Source organism: Haliotis asinina, chromosome 1 (assembly GCF_037392515.1).
Source record: "Haliotis asinina isolate JCU_RB_2024 chromosome 1, JCU_Hal_asi_v2, whole genome shotgun sequence".
NCBI classification, from domain to species: domain Eukaryota; kingdom Metazoa; phylum Mollusca; class Gastropoda; order Lepetellida; family Haliotidae; genus Haliotis; species Haliotis asinina.
In genome coordinates, this window is record NC_090280.1 from 77,332,729 (window position 1) to 77,340,989 (window position 8,261).

The following is an 8,261-nucleotide window of genomic DNA, read 5'->3' on the forward strand; positions in this document are numbered from 1 at the left end:
ATGAGAGTCAGTAACAATCTTCATCTACGTCCACTTCATTGTGCGCAACATGAGAGTCAGTAACAATCTTCATCTACGTCCACTTCATTGTGCACAACATGAGAGTCAGTAACAATCTTCATCTACGTCCACTTCATTGTTCGCAACATGAGAGTCAGTAACAATCTTCATCTACGTCCACTTCATTGTTCGCAGCATGAGAGTCAGTGACAATCTTCATCTACGTCCACTTCATTGTGCGCAACATGAGAGTCAGTAACAATCTTCATCTACGTCCACTTCATTGTGCGCAACATGAGAGTCATTGACAATCTTCATCTACGTCCACTTCATTGTGCGCAACATGAGAGTCAGTGACAATCTTCATCTACGTCCACTTCATTGTTCGCAACATGAGAGTCAGTGACAATCTTCATCTACGTCCACTTCATTGTTCGCAACATGAGAGTCAGTAACAATCTTCATCTGCGTCCACTTCATTGTGCGCAACATGAGAGTCAGTGACAATCTTCATCTACGTCCACTTCATTGTGCGCAACATGAGAGTCAGTGACAATCTTCATCTACGTCCACTTCATTGTTCGCAACATGAGAGTCAGTAACAATCTTCATCTACGTCCACTTCATTGTTCGCAACATGAGAGTCAGTAACAATCTTCATCTACGTCCACTTCATTGTTCGCAGCATGAGAGTCAGTGACAATCTTCATCTACGTCCACTTCATTGTGCGCAACATGAGAGTCAGTAACAATCTTCATCTACGTCCACTTCATTGTGCGCAACATGAGAGTCAGTGACAATCTTCATCTACGTCCACTTCATTGTGCGCAACATGAGAGTCAGTGACAATCTTCATCTGCGTCCACTTCATTGTTCGCAACATGAGAGTCAGTAACAATCTTCATCTACGTCCACTTCATTGTTCGCAGCATGAGAGTCAGTGACAATCTTCATCTACGTCCACTTCATTGTGCACAACATGAGAGTCAGTGACAATCTTCATCTACGTCCACTTCATTGTGCGCAACATGAGAGTCAGTGACAATCTTCATCTACGTCCACTTCATTGTGCACAACATGAGAGTCAGTGACAATCTTCATCTACGTCCACTTCATTGTGCACAACATGAGAGTCAGTGACAAATCTTCATCTACGTCCACTTCATTGTGCGCAGCATGAGAGTCAGTGACAATCTTCATCTACGTCCACTTCATTGTTCGCAGCATGAGAGTCAGTGACAAATCTTCATCTACGTCCACTTCATTGTTCGCAACATGAGAGTCAGTAACAATCTTCATCTACGTCCACTTCATTGTGCGCAGCATGAGAGTCAGTGACAATCTTCATCTACGTCCACTTCATTGTGCGCAGCATGAGAGTCAGTAACAATCTTCATCTACGTCCACTTCATTGTTCGCAGCATGAGAGTCAGTAACAATCTTCATCTACGTCCACTTCATTGTTCGCAACATGAGAGTCAGTGACAATCTTCATCTACGTCCACTTCATTGTTCGCAGCATGAGAGTCAGTGACAATCTTCATCTACGTCCACTTCATTGTTCGCAACATGAGAGTCAGTGACAATCTTCATCTACGTCCACTTCATTGTTCGCAACATGAGAGTCAGTAACAATCTTCATCTACGTCCACTTCATTGTTCGCAACATGAGAGTCAGTGACAATCTTCATCTACGTCCACTTCATTGTGCACAACATGAGAGTCAGTAACAATCTTCATCTACGTCCACTTCATTGTTCGCAACATGAGAGTCAGTGACAATCTTCATCTACGTCCACTTCATTGTTCGCAACATGAGAGTCAGTAACAATCTTCATCTACGTCCACTTCATTGTGCGCAGCATGAAAGTCAGTGACAATCTTCATCTACGTCCACTTCATTGTTCGCAGCATGAGAGTCAGTAACAATCTTCATCTACGTCCACTTCATTGTGCGCAACATGAGAGTCAGTGACAATCTTCATCTACGTCCACTTCATTGTGCACAACATGAGAGTCAGTGACAAATCTTCATCTACGTCCACTTCATTGTTCGCAACATGAGAGTCAGTGACAATCTTCATCTACGTCCACTTCATTGTGCGCAGCATGAGAGTCAGTGACAATCTTCATCTACGTCCACTTCATTGTTCGCAGCATGAGAGTCAGTGACAAATCTTCATCTACGTCCACTTCATTGTTCGCAACATGAGAGTCAGTAACAATCTTCATCTACGTCCACTTCATTGTGCGCAGCATGAGAGTCAGTGACAATCTTCATCTACGTCCACTTCATTGTTCGCAGCATGAGAGTCAGTAACAATCTTCATCTACGTCCACTTCATTGTTCGCAACATGAGAGTCAGTGACAATCTTCATCTACGTCCACTTCATTGTGCGCAACATGAGACAGTTGAGGTCACTTGTGTGGCAGGGTGCCACAGAAAACACAAAAATACTGTTTCCATAATTTATTAGTGTAACCAGTACATGGCAAAACTATTATCTAGGAATAAAGTTTAGTAGAGTCAAGGAGAAAGTCTCATTGGCATACTATTGCACTGCATGTGACCTTCCTTAACAGTCTCACAGTGCCTGAACCATTTTATTTCTCCATCCGCTCAACTTTTGCTATAATAATGCCATACATAAACTTTAAAGTCGTCAGCATCTGCTTCATTAACGCAAAAGTACAGAAAACAATGATATATCAAAATATATATTTTGTGAGACACGAAAAATAGCTTTCATCGTGCAGGGATTATATCCGGATAGCATAGGCGGGTGCGTTCTCTGTGTGTACCATAGGCGTGTTTATCCTGTGTTTTGATTGTCATAGTTAAATTGGCGATCGATAAACCCACCTTGAAAGAGATAATGCCACACATGTCAGTGTGATGATGCATTGCTGTAATGTTCTCCATCGGAGAAGTCCTTCTCACAAGATATATAGTATTCCCAGAAATTATTGAGAATCATGTTGCGTCATGTAACTCATTACGTTTATTAACTTCTGGCGTTTTACTTACATAAACATGTTAAAACATCATCCTTTCACAGTCTCAGTCTTGTTTTAGTACTTTGTTAGACCTCCTCGCTCAGCAATGCATGCCTGAATACGCCTAGGCACACTACCCATCAAAGTTTGTAGGTAATCGTGTGACAGGGTAACCCAATATTGGACCACCTCGGCCTTCATGTCTTCAATATTTCTCAGTCCCTTTTGGTTTATTCTGTCCTTCATGACTCCCCACACATTCTCGATTGGGTTTAGGTCTGGGCTGTAACTTGGCCAGTCTAAAACTTAAACATTTTCGCCCGACAACCACTGTTTTGTGTAGCGCGCAGTGTGTTTTGGGTCGTTATCATGCTGGGAAATCCAATCATCTTCATACAATGTTTGTGCTGTCGGAAGAAGGTGACCATTTAGAATGTCAGCGTATCTTTCTTTTGTCAAGTTTCCCGTGAAAACACACAATGGCATCATTCCGCGAGCCGATATGCCACCCCACATGTGAAACCTCGGGCTATGTTTTGGTCGCTGGTAGATAGGTTTGACAGTATCTTTGGTCCAAATTTTCACACAATTAGGGAAAAGCCAAACAGAACTTTCATCCGAAAAGAAAACATTATCCCAATCTTGATTTTCATGAACCCGACACCAGTTTAAACGTTTTTCCTTTTGTGCATCTTTCATCAACGGCGACGGAATTCCACGTTTTTTCATCTAATTAAGTCTCTGTAATTCCTGCCTAACTGTTTCATTGCATACCTGAGGACTTCCTCTGCTAATCATTTCATTTCTGATGTTCTCAACACTTTTCAATTTGCCCCTACTCACAATCTGCCCAAGTCTTCGGCAATCGACAACACTGAATTTCCTAGGCCGACCTGCCCCTGCTTTGTGCTCTATCCCGGTTCCTGTTTGAATATTCTTCAAAGTTCTGTATACTGTAGACAGAGGAATACCATGTCTACAAGCTAACACTTTAGCATCAGCCTCACCCCTTTCAAAATCATCTAGAATGAGCTTTCTTTTCTCTCTTGCTGTAAATTCTGCCATGTCAACACAGGAAGCCGTCTGCTCAGACAAGGGAGATAACTCTTGACGTAATGAGCTGCCTTCTAAGCCTTCAAGAGTTGTCTCCCTTATTTAGTATGCTTAGTGCATAGTGAAAGCCCTTTTTTCCAATCTTAGCATCATTAGAAAAAAAACAAAGATTTTCTCAATAATTTCTGGGAACACTGTATATTCCGTTGTTTTGAGCAGGCGTATGGCTATATTAAATATTCAAGTGAGTGAATGAGTGAGTGAATTTAGTTTTACGCCGCACTCAGTAATATTCCAGCCATATGGTGGTGGTCTGTAAATAATCGAGCCTGGATCAGATAATCCAATGATCAACAACATGAGCATCGAACTGCGCAATTGGGAACCGATGACATGTGTCAACCAAGTCAGCGAGCCTGACCACCCGATCCCGTTAGTCGCCTCCTACGACAAAAGATTAAATGCGTCTGAAAAGGTACAATCCATCAGAATATGTGGTTTTAAGAATTGATGCTAGGCGTTCCAAACCAAAACTCATGCATCCTGTTCTTGAAAGGTCTGATAAGCTATCATAGATTTCGTCATCAACAAACGCACTGGTAAACCTATTTGTGAATTAATTGTTCAAATATAAAACTACATTATTTCCAAATCAATGAATGCATGCATATGGTCCTTTCTTAGAACTGTGTTTTAGAAATGCATATAATGGAGCTGTTGATATCGACAAATCAGTTATATTCATTGGTAATTAATTACTTCAGCGACATGCACATTGCTGTATATTTTAACGTGCCCATTCAGTTGCTACGACTATTTCGAAACACATATAACAAGTTAATAATGTGGTATCGACAACTTACATAATACATTTTCTGTTGTCAGTGAATCGCCACATTGTTAATGGTATTCTTCAGTGTATGTCATTCTGTTTGAAAAGACGTACAACAGCTGATAAGTTTTACAACACGTGTGATTCCGTATTTTCTGCGTCTTCAGCGATTTTATATAATGCGTTGGCAGCGTCTAGAAATTGCGGTTGGAAAAAAAACCGGTGAAACAGCTACAGTACCTCATAGTTTCATCCCGCAGACACGTGAACGTTAGTGCGCTGGTAACCACTTTCTGGCTCACTTAACAAACTGATGAACATTGTCAATCAAAAGTTGGAGTATGTGCGATTGAGCTGTCAGTGTTTATTTCCTGAACTTGACCATCAACTGAGAGACCGTGGTAAGAGAATATGACGAGCGGGTGAATTTTGCCGTTTATATGTCTTAGAACGCTTTCTGCATGAGGTAACGTATGAGATGTGTAAAGGTTAATACAAACAGAAAATGAAAAAAAATGGGCACTGCTGTAGCAGTGATAATGGCTGTCAACACGTGTTCTGTGCAGAGAAACGACGGTCAAGTGATTGCAGAATAAGATAGCTTAACTTTAAGTACTTATAAGGAAACGCCAAACCTGTAACTTAACTGTAGACTCAGTTGTCATCATTTTGAAATTAGTTATCTTGGGTCTGCCATTTTGGCACTGTCTGTTAAGAACGTGTGGTCCGGTCTGTATTATTCTTCATTTAGTCCAACAGCTGATATCTCAGCATCTGTGTTACATCAACAAACCATTGCGCAGTGGCGTCCCGTGGTACATTCACGATCAAGTTACATCACAGTTCAAGACGGACATTGAAATTCACCTATATCGCAAATCTAGGATGAACAAATAAAATAAATTTTATTATAATGTTGAGCAGATTCATTTCACTTCTTTCTAACTACTTATAAATTGATCTGAAACTGCGGTGACGTCATTATACGGCGAATAAGGGCACGAATAATCTGAATACATGCATGAAGCATGAAACCGACAGAAACCTATAGAAGAAAGTGTTTGCCTTGTGTCTATAGAAGGGATATAATGTGGGGATGAATGACATGTACTTTTATCTTGGCCCGTTTATGATGATACATACTGAAAGGAATTGCAATGCTACATCACATTTACTTGTGTCAAATTTACTCGCAATGTAAATTTATAGGACGTTAATTTAAACCGGACAGTCAAGACGAATTTCACAAAAAGCACGGAGATCCAACATGCCTATAGTATACTGAGAGAACGCACCCGCCTGAGCTATCTGGTCATACTCGCTACACGATAAAAACTGTTTTTCGCTATCATGTCTCACAGAATATATAATTTGATATGGCATTGCCTGTTGTATACTTTTGCGTTAGTAAAACAAATGTCGACAACTTTAAAGTTTATGTATGGCGTTCTTATACCAAAAATTGAGCGGAAAGAAAAATAAACATGGTTCAGGCACTGTTAGACTATTTAGAAAAGTCACACGCAGTGCAATAGTATTCCAGTTGTGTACGGTCACTCCTGTCCCAGTGGTAGAGAGTTAAGAAACTACGAGCTGTTTTTTTGTGGTGTATTCAGTCGTGCTCACTTGCAAGGACAAAGGTGCAACGCACCGCCCTTTGTTCACTACTGAACATTTTAGTCTACCTCACAAGATTTTCCAACACCACCGATAAGGCGTAACTAATGCTGGTAGCAAGAGCGAGTGTAGCACAATAAGGCGAGCTAGTTTGCATAATACTGCTCTTTTGGTAATAAGAGGGGCGGTGGGGTAGCGTAGTGGTTAAGGCGTTCGCTCGTCACGCCGAAGACCCGGGTTCTATTCCCCACATATGTACAATGTGTGAAGCTCATTTTCTGGTGTCCCCCGCCGTGATATTGCTGGAATATTGCTTAAGGCGGCGTAAAACTTACTCACTCACTCATTCACTCATTGGTGATAAGAATGATGAGGTCACGTGAATGTTATATGTGAAATTACATGAATCAAGTAATTCACATGATGGAAACATATGATCATCTTGCTTGAGCACAGGCAACATGAGCATGTATGAACCGTTCATGTACATACCCCTGAAATCCGGTACGAGACGTAAATATTGAACAACAAACATTTTCCGATTTGAAAATTTACATGTGTTTTCCCACCAAAGGAAATTCACGTTTCCCAACCGAGTAAACGTAGAAAGTAGAATTTCAGCACCCATTGAAATTCAAAGGAATGCATTGGAAATACTGTATGATAATGTATTTGCCAGGGTATCTGTTTTGCAGTTCATGTTTGGAAATACCTGACAATCCGGTCAGGGCATACATGAACGAGGTGCTTGTGCATGCGAAAATGTACGATGAGCACGTGTTTCAAAAGTATAGATTTGTATGAAATATATGCCAGAAGGTTGGAACTATCTGCAAACATACGTAAACCCGGTCATATTCAATCGTGTACTATCCGGCTTTCAACAGGATGATGATGATGATGATGATGATGATGACACAGGGACTTGTATCGCTTAGAAACAGCGCTCGAAAGACATATATGTGTATAAACCCTCCCCTAGTACTATAATATATCATAATGTCTTTCGAGCGCTGTTTCTAAGCGATACAAGTCGCTGTGCTCTGAAACAGGTGGGTTTGAACTTTTGACTTGAAAGTTGAGGGAGACTCACAGAGTTTGATTTCCAAAGAGTTGGTGCAACATAAGAGAAAGCTCTTTTCCAGAACGAAACTTGGTAAGATTTGGGAACTTGTAGTAGAAACTGGTTCTGGGACCGAAATGATCTTGATGGGATGCTAATCTGTGATGAGTTCAGTGAGATATTCTGGGGCGTGAATGTGGAGACAATTGAAAGTGATGCAGAGAAGTTGGTTGATTCTCTGATGAATAGGTGGCCAATGTATGAATTTGAAAACAGGAGAGATGTGATAAGATTTAGCCTTCAGGGAAATAATTCTTGCAGTAGTATTCAGCGGAAGACATTCAGAAATGCTGATCTCAGACGCACGGTTATTGCGCTTACAAACCAAACGACATCGTTGGAATCAAACCTACAATTCCTCACCTGCCCAAAACGATGGGGCCACCTCGGTCCACTGTCTTGCGAAGACTTGAATGAGTAGCCCAAGATCAGTTTCAATCATTAAAGCCGTTTGTCGTCCTCTTCTTTTCTGATGCGACAGGGTCAGCGTTTTTTTTATTTACCTTTGTATAATAAAAATACAACCCGGATTTTTTTTCAAATAAGATAAGCCATTGTCTTCGTTGCAAAGTCATATCAACGTACAATAATAAAATATCTGACAACAACATGAAATTGAAATATTAACAATTCACTT